Source organism: Opisthocomus hoazin, chromosome 9 (genome assembly GCF_030867145.1).
Source record: "Opisthocomus hoazin isolate bOpiHoa1 chromosome 9, bOpiHoa1.hap1, whole genome shotgun sequence".
NCBI lineage: Eukaryota > Metazoa > Chordata > Aves > Opisthocomiformes > Opisthocomidae > Opisthocomus > Opisthocomus hoazin.
This window is the reverse complement of record NC_134422.1, coordinates 23,421,411-23,441,827: the sequence shown is the minus strand read 5'-3', so window position 1 is coordinate 23,441,827 and position 20,417 is coordinate 23,421,411. Positions and strand designations below refer to the sequence as shown.

The window sequence follows — 20,417 nt, the reverse complement described above, 5'->3', positions numbered from 1 at the left end:
CTAAAAAGTTATGTATTTGAATTCTTGTGCGTATTTTTAAAAATTTGTTTTAAATACCATGCCCTCAGCAGCCTATCTGTTAGGAAGAGGTGCCTTTGCATTTTATAAATGGGTATCTCTACAGCCCACTAGGACTGTCTTTACACATTCAGCCAAATTCAGCAAACTATGTCCTCTGTTGCTGATTCTCCTCCTTCTGTTTTGACTAGATTGTGCAACTGAGCAGGCTGATCTATAACGCAGATTAAAAAAAGAAAAGATGATTTTGTGTTTTACCCAGATGTGTTGGTAGTAACAGGAATGACCTGTGAACACTGGAGGGAGTAACACAGCAGTAACTGGCACTTCCACTGAAAAATGATCTGTGAGGTGATGTCTACATTCTTCAGCTCAGCTGAAGTCCGTCAACAGGGAGGGGGATTCAAAAGGTATGTTCATGACTACTATCAGAGAAAGATAAAAAAGCGTAGCAAATATGAAATGAGATTAACCAGCTCACTAAAAAAGTTCATTTAGCAGAAATCCTGCTGTGAAATGGGGATAAAGGCAGAAAAGCCTTTGTCCCCAGTATAGCAGGTCAAGGCAACTAAGCCAATATACTGAAATCAAACAAAAATTTTTAGTTTCGTTTTCCCTTAATTGTGACTACATAAAGCACAGGCTCATTATTTCCTGCATTCCTGAAAGATACCTTTGTTCTTTACTTTTTACGTCAAAGCTTGCATTAAGAGAAGTTTCTGGGGAATTGGCATTCTTAAGCATTTCATCTTCCACAAGTCAATAAAACTAAACTGGTGCAGTGGCATCTTGCAGCACCCAGGCACAAAATGAGGATTCTGAAGAAGTTGCAGGATGCTCCTCTGAGCTGCTAGTGTGGAAACTGGCAGCATGTGACAGCTGGGAATGATATCTCCCAGTACCAGACACAAGCTACAACATCCTTTGCATGTAGCAGGACAGTGCCTGAATCTCAGGGGCCCTTCAAGACTTAAACATTCAAAAAACTCTTTTATGCTCAGAGATTTGTGAAAAGGCTGTCACGCTACAACTTGCACACACTGACTTTTACAAACGGTCAGTGATACTTGTATCACACATATGGCTACCAGCTAGTCATCACAGACTTTTGGAAGTTTGTTTTCTCAAAGGCAGAAAAATTCAGATGTGCCTGTACTGAGTGTCCTGGCTTCAGGAAAGGTGCAAAAATGGCCAATACAATGACAGTGTGTGCTGCAAAAGATCTGGCTGAATATGGACAAGCTGGCTGTTTCAAGCACTGCTTTGAATGAGTGTTCTTGAGTGTTATCTGAGTTGACTCTGAGATTCTGCTTTGCTACCTTAGCTGCCCAATGGACTCAGCTCAATAGTGCTGTCCCAATGTCTCTGATCTACAGCAAATACTGCAGCCTAGCATGCAGACCTCTAAACATGTGGTGTTGCACAACCCAGGCTTTCAGAAGGGATTTCTACTACACAGAGATGCCTCTTCAGACAGAGTTGGAGCTGTTGGGAGACCGACCTTGTCTTGCAACCAGATTGGAAACCATAACTCTAATCACCATCCTAGGGAAGTAGTGAGTGCTCTAGGATGCGCATCTTCTCAGTCCAGTCCTACTCATTTGGGTTCATATCTAAGTAGAAGTCCACCAGAATGCTTTTTTATTTTTCTCCTGGAAGACAGTCATCAAGTTGTCATACACTTGGAGATTGTATTATGGGGATGAGGGCTTCAGATCTCTCATCCTTCCACTAAAAGCAGCAGAGATATTTTAAGCCCATAGGCAGAGATTAAGAAAGCACTTGACTTTGCTTCTCCAGTTGGAGGACAGGGACAAGGGTTATTCAGACAAAAACTATAAGAGACAAGGAGAGATGCAAAGAAAGTATTTAGGCCCAGAACCACAATAAACTCCCAGAATAAACTTCTGCCCAGCAAGTTTCTAGAAGGCACTAAGCTAACTTTAATGCTGATCCAAGCTGAGTTTTATTATCTGATAGATACAGAGCCAACAGTACATCCTAAACATATCCACACAAGTAATATACACACTGTGCTACAGGAATGAAAAGTCTTCCCTCTTTGGGAAATCATCCTGTCTTGGAGGGAAAAGATGATTATTGCTCTTCCAGTCATCACCACTTGCTCTTTCCCAGCTCTGGAAAGGGCAATGAAGGCCTTTCCATGGCTACTAGAAACCATTTCAAAAGCTAAACCAAGATGGGGCTGAGGAGGGAATAGTATGGGGAGGGAACGAATGATAATTCCTGTAGATTTATCTCAAAAACTACTCGTTGTGTTAGTTATTTGCCTCTCTTTGGTTCTTGTCTCTGTAGGTCAAACCGCTTAATGACAGACAATCTCTCTGTTCATTCGGTGTCTGTGACACCTCTGTCAGAACATGAATCAGCATCAGCAGTGTGTCAGCCTGTGCTGGTGACAAGTGATGCCTCCCAGTCTCTCCCCACTGTAGCGTTTACACTACTTTTTTGTTTTAAAACAATATGTGAACTTGACACTAGCTGCATTAGACCATCACCAATACTTGGAAAAGTCACCCCTCTTCTTGTTTAATATTTGGAAATGCTTAAAGAGTTTGAGGAAAATATTTTCACGGAATGTTTGATGTAAAAAGTGCTTCAAGGCAGATAGACTTTTTCAGTTAACATTTCAAAATTGCTTCAAGACTGGATGAAAGATCTGATGAAATACTTCTATGTTTTAATTTTCCAGCTGGAAAATGAAACTCTATTTAATATTTAAAAGGTCTTTTACAAAATACACAGAACTGTTAAAAACACTACCTGGGCTATTCTGCAGGAAAGGGGACAGAAACAAACATGCCTAGAATAAAAGGTCCTGCAGCCACTCAGCGGTCCACAAAACAACTTTGGGGAGCACAACTTCATCCTTCCTTCCCAGAGGCCCTTCCCCATAGAAAGCACAGAGCCAATTCACTCTTGCCAAATATTTGAAATGACGATTGAGGAAAAAAAAGCATCAACTCACCCAGGACAAAGGTCAGCTTCTTCTAGGTGGACCGGGGCTGGTACTTGTGTGAAATCATCCTTAGACTGACTGTAAAGAAGGGGCACAGTGTGCAATTACTGCATCTACCTAATATTTCCTGGAAGAGGACAAGACGCAGATGGGTCTATATTCCCACGCATCATCTGGCTGATTGGCTAAATTGGCTTTACATACATGCAGCTGGGAATGTTTTATAGCACTCTCCTTCACATTCTTTCTCTAGTGACTGCATTTTTCCTCTTACATCAAATTTCCTCTTGCATTGAGAAGGCAGTTCCTAGATAACTTTGCTTCACGTGTGTGTCGAACAACTGGTACCTGTTTGATGTGTTGCTGCACCATTTGCTCTAGAATGGAGTAGCACTTTAAAAGTGGATGGAAGGTTGCAGAAGAATTGAGATTTGTTGACCCACTGTCAAAACAACTTTGTCCTGACCACTCTCATGTGGCAGAAGAAAACACAAGCAGCAACAGTGAAGGTGGAAGATGGTCCACTGATCCGACCCTGTTTTCTCAACCCGCGGAGAGGAAGATTTGCTGTACAGTAATGACTATTTGCTGTAGTTACTGTAGAAACACACAGGAACCATAGACCTACAGGAAAGAATTAGAGCAGTGCACAAGACTGAAGAAGATACAACATTTTAGACTTTCCACTCTGCAGCTTCCACTGTGTCTCAGACAACTTTGGTGCATACATACCCTTCAAGGCACAAATTAAGAAAAATCATTCTTTCTGTTATTCTCATGTCTTTTTCAGCCCACTACAGCAAATGATGCAGTTTATTCTCTCACTTACAAGACTCTGCAGCACTACAAAAGCTTGTTTTAAGCTCTCCCTGTTAATTTTTCTCATATTTCAAAGGCATTTCTTCACTGCAAGCTCACTCCTCCTCTGCTAAAAGTGTATCCCCTACCCTTAGAGATCATGATGCACTAAATGCATCTCATATGTCTTGCCAGGGCTGATTTATCTGCATGGAGAGTTAGGTTGACACTGCATTAAAGCTTCTAGCTCCAGTACTTTCACCTATAAATTCCATAACAGTGAAATACAGAGATCTAGTCCAGCCAGGAGAGATGACAAACTTATGACTCATCTTGACCACTCTTGTTGAAAATTTTCTGTGAAGCAGATGACAACATTTTCTTCACCAACTGTTGCAACCTGCATACAAGAGTTGATCAAAATCCAGCAGGGTTCCCATGAACCAACCTATTTTAGGGCCTAGCACTGTTGCAGGCACATATGATTAGGCAAGCTGGAAACCACCTGTATTTCAGCTTCTTGGGTAATGAAAGGGAATTTCCATCTTAAAAGCTGGTAGTAGAGCTGGTGGTAGTTTTCAGTTTTAGAGTCATCTGAGATGCTTCAACAGAAAGGGATACTGCAGCCATACTGCATAGTAGTAAGAAACCAGAATTCGGCCTAGCATATGAACTCAGTCTCAAAGTTAGAATCTGTGTCTGAAGACTGCTAATTCTTAATTTCTTTAAGAATCAGATCTTAACTTTGCAATGACTTCTTCATCTGCATGCAAGATTTTAAAAATAGGGCTGGTGTTTCCTTTAATTAGTATTTGATACAGTATTAATATTCCTATTTATCTTCTACATGCCATATGGATTAAATTCTCATTACTTTTGATCTTAATACTTTTAAAATATGTAAATCAGCAGACAGGCACCCTCTTTAAAGCAGTGTTTGCACACCACATCTATTATTGCCTTGGGCAATAGCAAAATATCTGCATTGCTAAAATTCCAGAATTGTGAGGAAATCTTGAAAAATCAGATATTAAACTGATCAGTCTAGATGAATTATATAATGACCAAGTAAACTGCAGTTCTTTAGATTCAGCTGTACCTAAAAATGACATTAAAAGTGGCCAAAGAACATTACAGAACATGTACTTGAAAGGGATCTACTAACTTTATTTCTGGAAGGAGAAGAATGTTTCCACAGGCCGAGCTAATTCCAGACGCAATGCCTTAGAAGAATACTATACTTTTTTGAAAAACTTACCTTTAATCTCAGACTTTAAAAATATAATGACTTGCTCTCAATTTTACAGAAGAACCTGTTATCTTCATTAATCTCTTATTTTTCCAACACTGTAGCACACTGCTCACAAATAGATTTGCATGGGCACATATTTCAATTTATCTGAATACTCTGGTTAAGCAGAGAGGAGAAATTTATGGGACTCACCAATACAAAGAACAGGCAAAGAGGATACATGGGACTGACTCTGTTCACACTGTAAGGAATCTCTGATGACATAGGAAGTATTTGGATTTAGTGTTGCATGAACACGGTTCATGTACGTGTTAGTCTGGTAGCTAGGCATGTTACATCTGTGTACATTATACTGCCAAAGTGTATGCCTGAGAGTTTTCAGAAGAAACTAAGAAAATATAGCTGTGAAAAACAGGGCTGATGCCTGCCATGCTCTGACTGAGAGGTGGAGGGAGGACACTGCGCAGCTGTAACCACATTGCATGCCCCAGAGCATGTGTGCGGCATCTGAATGGGGTATCCATTCCTTACCTTTCAGCCCTGGAAGATCTGTTGAAAAATATCACATGAAAACTAATGTTCTGTTTTAAAAAAAAAAAAAAAAATGTTCTGCAGTATCAGAAAAGGCATTTTCAGGGAAATTGGGCACTGCTGGGTCCATTTAGTCCCCCTTACTTTTATCTTATCTGATCTCATCTAAAATCTTCTGAGTCCATGGGCCAGCAGCCTGACAGCCTGATGTATTTCTAGCACTTTGCTTTTATTTTGATTATCTTAGGAACCTACAGGACTAAATATCGGTGTTTATTCAAATGTCATCTATGAGAAAGGAGCACTCCTCCTTAAATGTATTCACATGAGGCCATGTTTGTCAGGGTTCAAACCAAACGAAAACCTGAGCCTGAGCTCTTTAATCCTATGGTACAATGGCTGTGTATAGACCATTACTTCCCTGGGTGCATACCAAGCAGCAGCTCCACAGCTTGCTTCCTGAGAAGGCAATGAAAGTTTCATCAGTAAAAGAAACAGAAATTTGCCCTCTGCTCTGAACAACAGTTTAGTTTAAGGCCCAGTCTACGCCAGCAAATGCTATCAATGCATTTACTTCTTACAGTCATCTGGGTTGATAAAAGTCCTCAGCTAGAAATATCGCTATTTTTTTGACCAGAACAATTCATTCCATCTGGCAAACTGCTTTAGGAACTGTTTTAGTCCTTTCCAGCAAGCAGGTTTGCTGGCATACATCTGCAGTACAGTTACATTTTCAAAGTCTTCTAACTCCAGATACAGCCTAACCGGCCATTTCTGTGCATGGTAGTTTCTCCAATGAGGAGACTGCTAACTCTACTGAATTAAAGTAGGCTTTTTCAGATATCCCCCTGCATAAGACTGCAGTAATACAACATTTGCTTCACAGAAATCTGCAGGCTGTAGTCATACACATACACCAAAAAGAAGGCAGATCAGTGTCCTTAAACTTCTAGGAATTTGATAAGCGCCACAAGTATTATTCTGAAATTCCTATGCAACTAAATTAAAATGTTTTCTCATAGTTATTTGCAAAGCATCATCAGTAGGGTATTACTTAGCTAAATAGCAATTGTACATCCACAGTTGTGTTTAGAATAATTAGGTGACAGAATGTCTTAGAAGTAATTTAAATTTCCCCTTTAAGTGTCTTAGTGACACTGTAGGGGACAATGCAGCGCTTAGTTATTGCAGCTTAAATGCTCTACGTACTTACATCACAATTATTGCTCATTACTGTTTCACAAAAGAGATATTATATATTATCTTTGTCTTAAATGTGAAACATATCAAATAGGAAAGTCTGTTCACAGCCATGCAGTTGCCTATACTGTTCAACCCAATTTGCTTGTCAAGTTGTACTATAAACTTCTAATTCTAAGCAGTCACTTAGAATTCACATTTCCATCTTTTTTTTTTCCACATTGAATGGTCTTCTTTAGGCAATGATTTTTATGGACTTTAAACAAGATGTGTGAATAACCACTGCTACACCCTGAAGTATTGGGACCTTCATCATCAACCTCTGCATGCTGCAGAGGGAGGAGATGTTGCACACAACCCTGTGAAACTCTATGTTGATAAACCAAGGATCTCTGTGAACTCACAGCTCTGCTCTCTAGTTAGTTCACAGGTATTTTATATCAAAGTGTTGCAAATGTGAAGGTTTAGAAATAACACAGTAGCTTTCAAATCTGAGGCTAAATAAACAGCTTGACAAGCAATACCATTAATAATCTGAATCACTTTTACCTAGTCTCCCTTCCTGAAACTTAAGCACCGTGCTCCATTGTGAGACTCTAGTTCTCTTTAACCTCTGCTCCAGGTAGAAGATTTACTTTGTTCAATGACACAGCACCTACAGAAACTGCACCAGAGCATTTCATGAAAGTGACCCCATTAAAACAAATTTGTGGAGCTATTACAAGCAAAACTTTCCCTCACCTTCCATTTTTGTCATTGCTAGGATGTGGAAACCTCCTGCCTCCTTCCCTGCAATCCCATGACACATGGCACATTCACATGAAAATAATCTTGGACCATTCCATTGGAAACAGCTTTGTAAGCATCTTTGCAAGTGCCAGGTGAACTCTGTAGGCTTTGTGTGATGGTGGAGTCACGCTAAACAGCTGGGTGGGCTATAATTTATTCCAGACTCCCGTGGCTGGTCAGTTCTCCCAGAAGAGAAGTGCTGAAGCCAACCACTACCCCATCTCCTCCGTGATGTTGTATACCCACACTGAAGCAGCTAGTGGGTATAGTGAGAGAATATGGACTACTTTCATGAGCCATACAAGAGAAAGGACAATTCTGAAAAGCTATCACCCTCCTGACCCGGCAACACAGGCCACCCATTCACATGAGAATAAGGCACAATCAGGATATCAAATTAACAAAGTCTATTGTTTTCAAACAGCTCAACTGTTTTAGATTAGCGATGACTTCTTTTCCTGTGCCCTAGTAAAATGAGGGCCTTATTTCAGTTCTAGATCACTCCTGGCAAGTCAGCTGGGAACATGCAGAACACAATGTACACCAGATTCCACCACACTGCTGCCTTCCTGCTCTGAGCTTTGTCATCAGCTACATGAAAACAGGCATAGGCCCATCCCACCAAAACTTGTTTTGCTCTGTTTGTTTTTGTTTCAAAAGGTCCTTCAGGGGAAAGAATCTGGTCAAAAATCCAGCCACAATTCAAATTGTTTATATAAAACACACTTGGGGCTCCAATCTGTGGGAGAAATATTTTTAAATGTTTGGTTTTTTTGTTTTTGATTTGTTGTTCTTACTCAATGTTCTGATGTTGGTATGAATAAAGCCAGACAAACACCCAAGCATTAGTTTAACAAATGTAATCCAGATACAACGGGGTAGATGTACAGACCAGCCATGCTTATTCATGGTGTAGCATGAGGATGCACAGGCCCAATTTACAGTTGCCTTGAGGCCCCTTCAGAGAACACCCCTAGCACAGAAGGCCTGTTTGCTGCACGCAGAGCCAACTCCGCACTCTTTGTCCCTACGTGTCCCAGGATAGGAATCATTCTAAGGCAGGGCAGCACAAACCTGAACAAAAACCACCAGGGTAAAAGGCTGCAGTCCTCAAGAAAAAATACCCTCCCTCTTCTCCCTTATCCTCTCCTATTTCCCAGTTTCAGTTATTGATGTTGAGCTGGAGAAACCTCTGCAGATATGGAGCCATCTTCCCCTGCTAGACCTTTTCAGAGGTTACAAGAGGCATCTGCCCTGCACCAACCCAGCGCCTGTAGTCTGGCAGCTCGTAAAGGCAACGGTGGACACAACCTTTTCTACAACTAGACTCAGCTCTCCTACAGATCATATGTACCAGTAACAATTTTCAGAAGAACTCAGCTACTTCTTGAGTATCAAACTTAGTAGCCAGGTATCCAAGGCAAAATTTGAAACATTGACCAGGAAATGATGGTCATTTAGGGAGTTACTGAATGCTTTGGAAACTGCACTTCTATTTTTCTGCCCAAAAATGACTTTTGCAAACTGACCCAAAATTCTACTGCAAATGCATCCTGTAATGTTTACTTATTACTTTGGTCGTAATAATATTCCTCCAGTCAACCCAAACTTACATGTCTTTACCTCTCAGTAAAAATTCAGTATTTCCATGTTAGACAACCCCTCCAAGCTTTCTTTGGCTCATTTTTATCCTTTTCATCATCCCTTTAAGCATGTTTGCTGTTCTGAGTTTGGCTTTTTACGACTACAGTAAATGGAACTGCAAATCCAAAGGCAGCCAGTCATGTTCTTGTTGCTGAGAATTCTTATTTGGAGAATTTATTGGACAATATTGTGGGAATATGCATGCCATTTGCCCTTTATTTTATTTTTTTAAAAAGCATAAGCAAGAACACAAAAATATGGTTTCTTCCAAAGTCTGCTTGTGTTCTTTCTTCATTAGCTACAGGCTCTAACCAGAGACCAGTCTGGGACACTTCCTCTTTCAGCAACAAGGGATAAAAGATCTTGATAACCCACTGATAAAGGCTGACATTAAACATTGATTGTAAATTGTCTGCCAACTCAAAGAATAAATCTGGCTCTGGTTCTCAGAAGCAACTGTCAATTCAGCTGTTCTTTTAAAAGAATTATATCCAGAAAGCAAGGCAAATCTTCTGCTTCAGATGACCCTGCATAGTCATAGGACTTCAAGAAGAGATAACTAGCCACGACAAAAAGCTCTAGAAGCACATGAACTTGACTTAGAATGCTTGCCAAAATTCCAGTACATTTGGAAAGGTAGATAAGATGCAGAAAGTCATAGGTTAATGAATTCAGTAGGCCTGACTCTAAACACTCCTAAATTAAAAAATGTTCAGCTCTTACTTAGGTCCAACATTGAATAAGGGGATAGATGGAAACAGAGGAATAAAAGTTAACATTAGGAAATAAAACTGAAAAATTCTTCAAACCTTTTCTGCAAAGACAAAAACTACCTGAAACCTAAGCTTGACTTGCTTAAAACCAGTTTAATTTATGCTTTAAATGACTGTCATATAATCCACAAAGAAAATTCCGGCAGAATTTAACCCTGCATGCATTAGCAATTTAAGAGTGATTTATTCAGATCCTGTTGAGATCACTAGCATTTTTACAAATGTAACTTCCAAAAGGTAGAGGGTATTATAGTTGTATGGCTGCACTGGATAGGACCGTGAAGTACAGAATGCAAGACTGTAAATGCCAGAAGTCCAGTGGGGGTAATCTCAATTTCTCCTGTCTCAGCTAACTTCTGTAACCTTGTTCTAAAGCTGAGTGAATTGCTTAACTGACTGTGCCATTTTGAGTCTTGTGTTTTACCTTGTCTCTTCTCCTGATGTGACATTATGTATGGACATACTTTGCTCTCTCTTTTTTTTTTTTTTTTTTGTTTTGGATAGCCTCCAAAATTCATAACTAAGAAATAAAAAGGGGTCACTGAAGAAAAGGTTTAATTATACAAGGGAAAATTTCCCTTATTTAATCTGGTCTGCTCTTTTCCTTCAAAGATTTTGGACAAACTAATGCTCTGCCCTTTCAGAGACACAACACTTCCTAAGTATAATGAAAAACTATGTTGCAAATAATGATGTAAAATGTTGCAAACTAATGATGCATTGATATGAGCACTACTGCAAAGGAAATAGTTTGCTAAGTATTACTTACCCTTCAAAAAGATTTTGCCTTTCAAAACAAGAGCATGAAGCATACCTCTCCTACATCAATAGAGTGATGTACTTCTTTCAAATGCTTTAAAGCTAGAATTGAACTTTTCCCTGAAAAACTTCAGCAACTACATACAAGAAAAGCAATGCTACAGAAAACAGTAGTACATTTCACTGCTAAGGCTACCAAGCATTCTGTCATTATTAAAACTAAATTCCTTTTCGTTACTTTTTCATCTCATCCTCTTCTTTTCCCTTTCTCTATTCTGCTTCTCTGCATGGGTTTTCTTCCTTGATGGTATATTCCTTTGCCACTCCACTGTTGGCTTGTTTTTTACTCAGCGTCTTCTGTCCATGTCTCTCATCCCTTTTCCCTATATGTCAAGTTCTGCACAGTTTCATCTGTCATGGAGAGTGTCTTCTGCCCTACTGACATACTCCTTCTCCAAGAAAAGGTTAGGTTTGGCTCTTCTTTTCCTTTTTTCTACATGCCTCTTTTTTTTCCTTTTCTTTTCTTGAAACAAGCAGTTAGAAGTAAGCTGAAGAAGTCAGTTGCCCATACTTGCAAGCCACACCACAAATCACTAAAATTCTACAAACAAGTTACAGAATTAAAGCTGAGAAGTGACTGATACTTCACGCTTTTCTGACTGTGTATGTTTACTTTGTGTGTGGGAAGAGAAGAGGAACTTTTGTGAATTAACAGTGATTTTCTTCAATGTGTGTCATGATTAGCTTGTGCTGTGTGGCACTACCATGTAGGCAATCTTTGAATTAAAAAGTTTAAGGCTTCAAGTTGCTAATGATGATGAAATGTGACAGTGAAAAGCCTGCTTCATTTGCAATGCCCTGAGACATCTCTGTCTGTGGCTCTCTGTGATGACTATGTTCTTCCCGTGGAATGTTTTAAAATAGACCACAGTTTTCAAATAAAGATATCTAACCTATTCATGTAAAATTTCATTTCTCTAAAGCAGTTAAGCTCCTTTGGATATGAAGCTGAGGAATTCACCCTTCTTGGACCCTAAATCAATGATCAAAAGGCACAAAGCATGAGCCTTGATACAGCAGGTAGAAAACTGATACATACTATAGACTCAACATAACAGCTGTTCTGAATACTATTGCAAGGGGCAGACTCTTACAAGGAGGTTAAGAGCAGTACTACTTCCAATTTATCAGTTTCTTACAAATGAAAAAATAATTGGAAGCACATGGACAACAACAGATGAAAGGAATTGATATCACTTCATCTCTACGTCTGATGAGAAAAATATGAGGGATGAGCCTAAACTGGAATCTTATACCTGTGCCCCTTTGGGACATTAGGGGAGGCAGGATGCAGATCTGAACTTCATATATATTCACCTGTCTCTGAAAACAAATCAACAGCTCAAAGATTTTTGTTACACAAATATCTTTTTTACCGATTTTTAACTACAGCAGCTGGCTGTTCTGAATTTTTAAAACTACACTCATATATGCTGCTACTCAAACAAGCTCATAGTTTTTTTGTAGAGCTGCAGCAAACTTTTTTTTTGCAAATAAGCCTTTTAAAACCCACAAGCTTACTGTTACTCATTTGGTAGTCATGCTCTTTATCGTAACTAAGAATATGCAGGAAAGAACAGCATTAAAAGAATGTAGAAAAAACAATTGCACCAGTTTGCTCAAGGGCATTTTTGGTGTTTACAAATCCCAGTGCTACAGAAAGAGGCTGGAACAATGTAGTATTTTCTTCCTTATTCTGAATGTGACTTTTGTGTGTGTGCATGAGGCAAACATAAGCACACTGGCGAGAGGGAGTCCCAAGGATACCACTACACTCACAAAGCCCCAGACAAAAAACCAAAGACGTACTTCCTAGCCTGTAGAGAAAACAACTAGCTGCAGCTGAAGGTAAAGAGCTGGTATAGCTCTCCAACCTAAATACCAGGCAATCACACATATTCTCTATATTTGATTCCTGCCAAAATGTAACAGAGTCAGATGAGGAAGGACACGTTAAAGATGACTGAGTCCTCCATGGGTATTCTTCATGCTGTTCAGCTTGTTACCTGTCTTTGCATTCTCCATTAGACATAGCCTGGCTGCTAGGGCAGATCAACATGGCAAGCAAGAAGCAACACTTAGTAATTGTATAGTTGCGTTTCATGTCTTCTCACACGGTTCACTGCTTATGCTTCTACATAAAACACTGATTTGTACAAGGCATGACAAACCTTAAATACAGGTACAAAGATATTTTTAGGAAAAGAAATATAAGAATTCATAAAACTATTCTTTCACATACATTGTGTTATGACGAAGATATGCTTGTTGCCTGCCTGAGCACACATAGGAAAGCAGCTTCTCTTTCTCCCATTGGCAGCAACAACAATGCTTCCTGTGCTTTTGGTATTCTTGTCTTCCCTTGGGGGAAGGTGCTACAAGCAGGGAAGGTGGGAGTGTGGTATTATTTTTCTGGTGTACTGCCAATGTCAGCCAATGCATGAGCACAACTGGCTCCCAGTAATTCTCTCCATATGCAAGGAAGATCCTCAAGAAAGATTATCCTTGCCTGGGGACAGAAATGAGCTCTGCAAGCTTGGAATTACTGCTACAAGCTGGTATTTGCCATTGCTGTATTCAGCTTACCCATTCTAATCAACTGAGGTTATCCGTTAAAGAACTGAAATATAAAACACTTCCAGCGAGTAGAAAGAAGTAATGACAAAGAGCCAACGAATGCAATCATTGTCATGAGCAGAGCTAATGAACAATGGATATAAGGTACTTCTATGTAGTGATAGGACAAGGGGTAATGGCTTTAAACTAAAAGAGGGTAGATCTAGATTAGATGTAAGTTCTTTACTGTGAGGGTGGTGAGGCACTGGCACAGGTTGCCCAGAGAAGCAGTGGATGCCCCTCCCTGGCAGCGTTCAAGACCAGGTTGGACAGGGCTTTGAGTAACCTGGTCTAGTGGAAGGTGTCCCTGCCCATGGCAGGAGAATTGGAACTGGATCATCTATAAGGTCCCTTCCAACCCAAACCACTCTATGATTCTATGATTAGGTAATGTCTTTCCACCCAAATACTTCACAGCCAGTTCATGATTTACTGAATGGAACACCTATTTATCAAACTGTATCTATAAGTAACTTGTAATATCTAGATCTTTCACATATGTGGTTGCAAATATTTTGTCCTGAGTATCTATCCTTCACTTGTCAGAGACTTTTTTTTTTTTTCATTTACATTGCTCAACCATGCAAGTTATACAACATGGTCTAGGTTTCTATTAAGCTCTGTATTGTTTTTGGCAGTTAATCAGAAAAAAATCCAAACACATGCAAAGTATATAAGATTTTGAAATCTATTTTTTTTTCAGAAATATGTTATGGTACTTTCTGAGCTATCCCACATCTCATGTACCATTCTGTCACCATCACAATAATTATGTTACTGCTTTTACCACCATGTTTTATCTTCATAGTATCTGTGAAGAACTGTAAAAATGTAAATAATTCAGGAAAACATACAGTGTCTTCTAGAAAGAAAGATCTGGAATCCAGCTATTACTACTTAGCTGCGGGGAATTCAGTAAAGTGAATTCACATTTTTAAATACCTGCAAAGAACCAAAAATTATTTTGTAACATACAGCTAGCTGATTAAATCATCTCTCTATTAAAGCCAGTGATTAACTGTCTTAGCCTTTTTCTTACAAAATAACCTGAAATAAAGACACTATTGTAAGTTTTCTGATAGTGGGAAAAGTTAAAAAATACTGATTTGTCTCTTTCTTCCCAAAACACAAAATATAATTTGTGAAAATATTATCATAGTTGTTCTTTTAGGACAGACCTCTGTGTGCACCCTCAAAGATCTGTACCTACTGTATTCATTCTAACAAAGTTTACTTAGATAAAATGGTACGGTTATTTAGAAACAGAAGAGCAATGAATTAGGAACCACACTATTTAGCCGAGTAGATCAGTCATCTGAGATATGCTGCTGGTTCAGAGCACTAGTAACTGTGGCAAAATAATAAAAATAAGGCTGCTAGAGAACACTTAGAGAAATTTCAAGCAATAACAACAGAGTAGTGAAGTGCTGCATGATAAAAAGCTTAACTACCAACAAAGAAATGGCAAGAAGAAGAGCTCAGACAAATCTGTATGTCATGGACAGAAAACAAAGACAGAAAGAGCAGGTGAACTGCAGCTTGGATCAGAAAGACAGTGAGAGACATTACATGTTAAGAGGAGAAGCTGAACCCCCATTAAATTTTTTTGGGGGCACATCATTATTGTGTATATATTACTCAACTTTATTAAATTTCTAATATTTCTCACTATTATCTTTCAATATTTCAGTGAGAGATCTGCAGTCTCTTTTTATTGCAATGCAGCCATTATGAGCTGAATTTCAACTTGTTATATATAGAACAAGTACCGAGCTGTCTCTGAAGAACTTTATTGCAGTTTATCTGTGCAGTTTACTTGCATCTTATTTTATCTCTCACCTTTGATACTCATCAGTCATGGCTGCAGGTCAAATCTTTTTGCATTGGAAACAATCACAATAACCAATCCAGAAGTAAACCAGCCTATAATGAAATTCACTGCCTAGGGCGAAACATAGAGCTAACATGTGTTTAACAAATCAAAGCTTGTATTTATCACTTGTCACTGTTTGTGCCTTTGTCTAATAGGGGGGAAAAAACAACTAAAAAGCTGAGCAGTGAAGAAAAATTTAAGAACAGCCCAATTTCTTTTCAGATTTATTGGCCCTTTACTTTGGCAAAATGCAGTCTGCAAATCACGCCATCACAGAGTAGCAAAAGGTTTAACAGAAAGCGTCTGTGGGTGACCCAGTTCAGAATACAAACATCATCAGTACAAGCCTCAGCTGAAAACTTCACATAAAGCTGACAGAAGTTCAACTGACTTCAAGTACATTTGCAGTCAGATTTTATCAATCCACACTGGAACTATATGGTAAAGAACTGAAATACTGAAACTGAGGTGCTGTGGTTCTCACCCTAATGCCTAGCGAAGCCAACAGGCTTGCACCCAGCACAAATCCAGAAAGCGGGGAACTCTGGCTTTCCATGGGCTGGGAAGTGATGGTCCCTCCTGGGGAGGGTCCCACCACATGCAATGCAATGCAATGCACAGTAATAGGCTTACTTGCACCAACAAAATCCATCTGCATAAACATGCAGCCTCACAACCCTGGAAAGGTGATTATCCTTTCTTATAATGATAGAAACAGTAATGATTGCTTTGACACATAGCTTTATTTTCAGCTTATTTTCTCAAGAGACATCCTAAAAAAATATCTCCTCCTTCCTATGATTTCTACTTACACATTTGTAAGGTAAAATGAATGATTTGGAAACATGATTTCTGTTCACTAAGCCCAAAGCTCAGCATTTAGCCCAGGTGTGAAGAGGTCAGCAATCTGGTGATAATCTTTTAAGGAAAAAAAAAGAAACGACTTTTTCTCCTGCTCATGCCCAGTCAGATTTTGGCTCAAAAGCCACAGAACACTACTGCAGTGGGATCCTTTCAATGGAAATTCATTATACAATGTACCACATCAGGAACTCCTCTGCCCAAGGCTTCGACTGCAACACGGCTAATAGTAACTCCTCTGCTATAGTGTGGTATGTAGTAGGACAATACTGTGGAGATCTCACAGGCCTCACACATAGCTACAGCATGCTCAGTGCAATCAGATCATACTATGTAACACTACCTTGGCCTTTTCAGGGTTTTCTGTAACATTCAGACTGTCACATGATCATGCTATTTTATTTGCTTTTTATTTGCAAAAGAATAATCAACTCAAACCTGACTCACTCAAAAAAACCCCACCCCAAATCCTCTGCTCCAAAAAACCGTAAACCCCAGATATGTAGGGAATTTTTCATGTCAATTTTTATAACCAAGAGACCCAATTCTGCTCACTGTTATGATTCTACTGACTACAGTCAAGTTTTTCACAATTTACATTCCTTCAATGTAGAATTAGTCTCAGTGGGGGGCTTAAAAATGATGAAACGAAACTCCTGATTAAACAACCAAAAATAATTCTAAATAGATTACAAATTCTTTCACTTAAAATCCTGAATGATAGGATCCTGAAATTAATGGCATCCATGTGTCAGTCTCATCCCATCTGCCAATGACAATTAGCTGAAAGTCCACGCAGCGTTTCACACTACATTATGTAGCAGCGGTTTTATTTTTCATTTAGAAAGGAAGGTTTGCTACAATGGAATCAAAGAGGAAGCTGAGTTACACAGAGAGAAACAGCTGAATGCCTTGGACTGATCTCTCTCTCACTTGCAGGATGTGAACTGGCATCTTTGGTTACAAGGCATCCAGATCTTGATACCTCATCTTGCCTGAGATACTGCCTGTTCTTTACCATACCTATTCAGTCATGCTGCGATACTGACTTCCTGAGAATCACAGGATAAATAGTGCCCCCATTTCCCAATTACTAATGATTATTGCTTTGCTGTAGCTGTTACCTTTTTTAAAACAATGTACAAACAGGAATTAAATGAGATCAGAGTTAAAATTAGGCTATGATGTTGAAGTACCATGCAGAGTAAGATGGTTCCCTATATTTAAGCACTTTTCACTTGCAAGCACAAGACATCGAATCGAGACTGTACTCTAGGGCTGAGATTGAGGCAGCTTAAAGTATTTTCAATAACAAGGTCTGACTCAAAGAAAACTACTCTGAAGCAAAGAGCAATCACCTAACTATATTCTCTGTGGCTTGGGTGTTTTATCACAATTATGGTCCTGACAGAATTAAAGTTGGATCACTTCTTTAAAACTGGAGTTCAGTCCTAACAATTAATGAAGTCATCTTTATTTCAAATTTCCTGTTTAGGGTGATGAACCTGTAAGTGTCATCTGTGTGATGCTAACCACAGAATACCTTTTTGGGAATAATGTCTCCCGTGCCCACAATGCCCATTACTAAAGCTTGTCCATGGTACTGTCTGAGGCGGGCAGTAGCTTTTCTCCCCATCAAGCAATAACTTAACACATTTCATTATCTACTTGCCTTCCATTAGTGTGAAAAATAGTGATTATCTTTGCATGTTGCTTGAAACCCAACACAGTTACATTTACCAAATCTCATTTTTATGAATGGTTTACCAGAAAGGAAGAGAAAAACCAGCATCATAAAAATAAATACATATATTTCAAAGGAAACATTCGAAATGGGTCACTGACTAGTAGGAGTCCAGCTTGAAACACGTCAGGCCCTAATTTCCACTAGGTTTGAGAACACAAAATGTTAAGGAATCTAAAATCAAAGGTTACAGTGGAAATGGCATATTGGTTTTTACAACTACAGCGCAAGTTTCACTGTCTCAGCCTCACACTGTGCTACAGACACTGTAGATTGCATAACTCCAAATCTCTCAGAACCATGGCAAATTAACCTACCTCTCACAAAGTTTCAGCATTGCAGACAATAGTGTGAGGTGCAAGGCATAAATTGAACATCGTCAGAAGACAGACACTGTTCTTCCACAAGAGAATGTCCATGGCCAGGCATTCTCACTTGTTCAAAATGTCTAGATTAGTTTGAAGAATTATGTCATCCTCTGGTCAATGCAGAGACACTATTAGTTTTCTGTTTACAAACATGTTTCCTCTTTACCTCGGAAAATCTCAGTCTTATTTTCTTATGAGGCAAAGTTAGATTGGTCAATTCCCTATGAAGCACTCACTTATCAATAATTTCAAACATTCTCACTATCTATGTCATCTAAGGAAATACCACTACTTGGCCTCTGGAGATTATATTTATATTGTTTAGTTTCTTTCAGTACTACCTCATTGTGATTAGAATAATTAACTTCTGGCTTAATTGTTACTATTGACTGGACTCTCTGCCCCAGCAATAAAGCACAGTCCCAGGCAGTGTGTCGCAGTGGAGACACTGGAGGGAATCCTTGGCTTTGCGACCAGTCCTGCCCCACCACTCCGGCAGAGCCCGGGAGAACGCCTGGGCGGTGTAGAGCCAGCGCCTGTGACTCTGTGCAACCATAGCGCACACACGCGCTAAACTTGTGCTGCATGCAGTTTGGCCATACTGCTCAGTCTGTCTGTGACCCACTGTAAAGGCTTTTGAAGTGAAAAAGTGGCTTTTGTTTCTGCATTAATTACAGAGTACAGTCTTTGCAGGATGTTTGTGGAAATTTCCTGGTCTAATTTTCCCTTGCCAATCTACTGCTAAGAGCGGGCAGCCCGTGCTATTAGACAGATGGGTAACAAGATGTGAGTGAATAGTCTGTTTGATTAATACAAAAATACGTAAACTCATTATCAGCCATTTTTTCCCTTCTGTGTTTTGTCCTTCCTTGACTGCACTAGAGCTTCATCTATCAAGGCCTCAAGACAAATACACAGCCTGTCCTTCCCTTTGTGCTTAGGCCTGGATACAGACTCCCTCCTTCAGCAAACATGAACACTGCTTCATAACTGGGTCATAGACCAGTGCAGAAACCTGTCACATTCCCTTCCCCCTTGGCCTCTGTGTTCCAGGTCTGCAGCACTACCACCAGGCTAACAGACTAGTGTAACTTAAAGAGAATTCAAAATCAATCTATAACATTGCAGAACAACGTTTCGCTATGAAAAATGACAGTCTTTGCATTGTTTGGACCACCTAGTGGACAGCTTTTTTTGTGTGAATAACAGCTTATGTCATGTAGCCCTACATTATAAAGCACATGTATTTTATACATATATTCTTATTCTAAAAAGATATTTGCTATTTCACTTGGGTTTTGCAATAGGTCTAAGAATATTATCTTCTTAAAAGTATACTTCACACAGTAAGACTGAACACAGACTGAGCAGCATGTGAAAGCACCTGAATTTCTGAATGCAAGTCGTGCTTTTAAAAGCACCCAAGGAAGTTACTATTCTTCAGCAGGTTTACTTCCTTAACAGTTACTCATTGAAGTGTGACTTATATGCTCATCTATCTGAATATCTTCACGCTTAACTAGGAAATTCCTTACTTCTCTGTATTTGCATGCTTATTTATTTACACCTACATGTTTCTTCAATAGTTCAGATCAATGTTGCACTTATCTCTTCAAATTCTATTCTTCTATCACTTCAAATTTTTTGAAACAGGTAATGGCTCTGAATCATATGCTTGCTAAGGGTGTGATTCTGCCAGTTTTACTCTTTCTATTTGTTTTACCTCAGACACAACACCTTTGATTTCAAGGAAACTAGTTGCAGGGTAACATACAATATCGAGTGAGAGCAACAATGACAGATTCGGGCCCTAATTGCTTTCCTCAAGAGGATTTGCTGCAAAGAGGATATTTCTGTTTGACAGGTTTATTGTTTGACACGTAATAATTTAAGATAGTAATGCACACATCCCCTGCAGTCCCACACTATGGATTCAAATACCATATGGACAGAAATGCATGAAGAGAGAATAATGGATTTCTCAACCTGCTGTGTTTACATACTATTCTGTTTTTAGCACAGAAAGAACATTATGCCTGTGTAGAAGACTAAAAACATTGAATTTGCATTATTTTCTGTAACAGAAGGATCTCCCTACAAATACCTGTCTTCTTATTTTTACATTGTAAATTGTTTAACTGAAGTCTGTAA

At 39.2% G+C, this 20,417-nt stretch overlaps 1 protein-coding gene across 4 annotated transcripts in view; it reads right to left on the bottom strand.

Annotated features, from left to right (window-relative positions):
- MYO3B (myosin IIIB) overlaps positions 1–20,417 on the bottom strand; it is a 206,948-nt gene that overhangs the window by 21,496 nt on the left and 165,035 nt on the right. The window lies entirely within an intron of this gene.